This window comes from Symsagittifera roscoffensis, chromosome 7, assembly GCF_963678635.1.
Source record: "Symsagittifera roscoffensis chromosome 7, txSymRosc1.1, whole genome shotgun sequence".
Taxonomy (NCBI): domain Eukaryota; kingdom Metazoa; phylum Xenacoelomorpha; order Acoela; family Convolutidae; genus Symsagittifera; species Symsagittifera roscoffensis.
Window position 1 is genome coordinate 42162464 of NC_087068.1, and position 3132 is coordinate 42165595.

The following is a 3132-nucleotide window of genomic DNA, read 5'->3' on the forward strand; positions in this document are numbered from 1 at the left end:
TAGTTTTCGGGGACAAAAAGGCATAACAAAATGAGAGTAGCCGGTTGTTGTGCACGTAACACAGAAGGTTATTTGCACAGAAACAAAATCGCTATTCGACTTTGTTCAAGCGTGTGAAATTTCTAATAACTAATTTGCACAACCTAAATACAAACAAAAACTACGTAACGAATAATTAGTGAGAAAAAATTGCAACTTAAACTTGCAACTTCAAATTGAGCAATATTAAGAATGAAACTTGCAACTTCAAATTGAGCAATATTAAGAATGAATGAGTCTTCGCAATGAGTTCGTTTATTAAGAAAAGTTTTAAACCAGTTTTTCTCGGCAGAATTGTTTTCTAAAATTTTTATTGTTCCGACTTTCGATACGAAAGTAACGGAATATTTGTGCTCGGGGTGGTTTTTTTTTTTCTTCAGACAAATTTCGACTTTTTAACTAGCCATTTTTGACGGAATTTTTTTTATATCATTCGAAAGGTATTGTTGTCCTGAGCTCAAATTTGAAAAGATATTTCACCTGTGATCATTTTTCGTAAAGTTACGGGGGTTTAAAGATTGCAATTTTGGCCAATTTGGGACAATTAACGCGCGATATTTCGAGCTATTAACGCGTAAGCGGAGAGTTAATCCGTCTTAGAAATCGTTCCAAATTGGTTCAAAGAAGCTTATTTGCCATAATTGGTTTGTTACAAGGAGCGAAATCTACCCCTTTATACTTTATATGGAGTGTGGGGGGATGATTTTCATAAAAAATTTCAAATTTTCGAGAAAAAAAAATTTCATTTTGTTTTATTTCATTGAATTTTTTAATGTTATTACTGCTCCAAAAACCTTAAAAGGCAGTCGGAACATTCAGGGCTTCGCCCTGTTACGAGCAGTCTTGTTTTAATTAAGTCACGACTAATAAGGGAGGGCATATGATATCTTTCGACCACATTTGATGAATACTTGTCGTTCTGGATTTTCCATCGAAAAAAGAAGAAAAAAGAGACATGCGCGTTCGTGGCCGGAATAAGAAGCCTGATACTGTAGAATCAAGCGTTTGCGTAAAAATCGAAAATTAGATTGCAAAAAATCCCCTCCCAATTCGTGGTCTGAGCAAAAGTTCTGATCCGTACCTTGGAAGCAGCCCTATTTTATGAGATAACTTTTTGTTCCGACTTTCGATACGAAAGTAACGGAATATTTGTGCTCGGGGTGGGGTTTTTTTTTCTTCAGACAAATTTTGACTTTTTAACTAGCCATTTTTGACGGTATTTTTTTATACCATTCGAAAGGTATTATTAACCTGAGCTCAAATTTGAAAAGATATTTCACCTGTGATCATTTTTCATAAAGTAATGAGGGTTTAAAGGTTGCCATTTTGACCAATTTGGGACAATTAACGCGCGATATAATTCGCGCTATTAACGCGTAAGCGGAGAGTTAATCCGTCTTATAAATCGTTCCAAATTGGTTGAACGAAGCTTATTTGCCATAATTGATTTGTTACAAGGAACGAAATCTATCTTTTTGTACTTTATATGGCGTGTGGGGGGATGATTTTCATTAAAAATTTCAAATTTTGGAAAAAAAAATTTCATTTAATTTTTTTATGTTATTACTGCTGCTCCATAAACCTTAAAAGGCAGTCGGAACATTCAGGGCTTCGCCCTGATACGAGGAGTCTTGTTTATAATTTCTAACAGTGATGTTAGCTATCTCTTAGAAATATGAGTAATTCTTAGAAAAACACAACTGATTGAGCTGTCGGATCATAATCCAAACATCCCTAATCCGCTTTTTCTCTACAGTCGTGGGGCAAAAAAATTTTTGAGTTCAACGAGCAAATGAACAATTTTTTTCTCGTTTTTGTCGTTTTCTCTGCAGCAATTGCAAATATAGAACTGAAATTTTGCCACTGGATTTAGAGGTGGCCTTGCTGTGAAACATCTTTGCAAATACTAGAAGAAGTTTGTATTTATGAGCTCAAATTAACTCTTTCGGAAGTTGATGATTTTGATTTTGCGGAAAATTAACTGATAAATAACATTACTTGGTCCGGCGCCGAAAAACAGTCTGATATGTTCTGACAAAAGAAAAATTAGAAGGTCTTGGGCGTTTATGCTGAAAAGTTGAGCAAAATTTAGAGACAACATAACTGCTTCTAAGAATCTTGTGCTTGAATCGGAACAGTCATTTTTTCATAAAAATTGCTGGAATAGTTTTTTCTTGGCTGATTTTGATCCTCAGCACGAAACTACTTGTTAAAATGAAACCTTTTTTGACGCCAGACCAAGTAACTTTCATTTTTTGCCTGTTGCCTTGCCGCGGCTTAATAACTAAATCAAAAATTAAACCAGTTATGATTTTCTCGGCTAAATTTTGATTCGGCTATCTTCAAATTAAGTTCATTTAGCATGTGTGAAAAAATAATCACACCTAAAAAATTGCATAAAACGACAATGTAAATGAAAAATACGTTCATTTCTCGTTGAAATAAAAAAAAATGCAACTTCTATGTCCTGTGACTGACTGTACATGATTTAACTGGCGTTTCCCTCCATGCATGTTTAAGAAGTCCCTATTTTCACAATTTCAATTTTAAATGTTTTCTGAAGTCAACGTTTCAAAATTTTCTTGTCAACTGTAGAAGGAGGTCTTTCATCCATACGAACAATTGAATGAAAATTTCCACAGTCATCTACGATTCCTACATCTGTTGGAGCGCGATTCATTTAACTATGCGGTTTTTCCTTTTTTCTTGCAACGCTAACTTAGAAAGGTTTTGTACTTGCAGTGTTTTTTTTCCAAAATTTGAAGTTCTTAACCCTATGGAGGGGTGTTGCCAGAGGTGCTGCTCTTACTCCAAGTATGATTGCCTTACTGTTTGTGCCTAAATCTGATTGATGCTACTAAGTTGCGCTCGATTAAAAGATGTGGGCAGCAAAAAGTAAGCGTTCTGGTCAGTGAAATAGAAGAACTAAATTAAACAAGAATCTCTTAATCAAAAAAACTATCGTTTAAGATAAAAATTTGATTTTTTTAAAGCATCGTAAAGTTAACTCTGAATCCTTGACCACTTTTTTTCAAAAAATCTTTATTTTTGCAATATTGGAGATATTTTGTGAAAAGTTTTTAAGAACTCGTG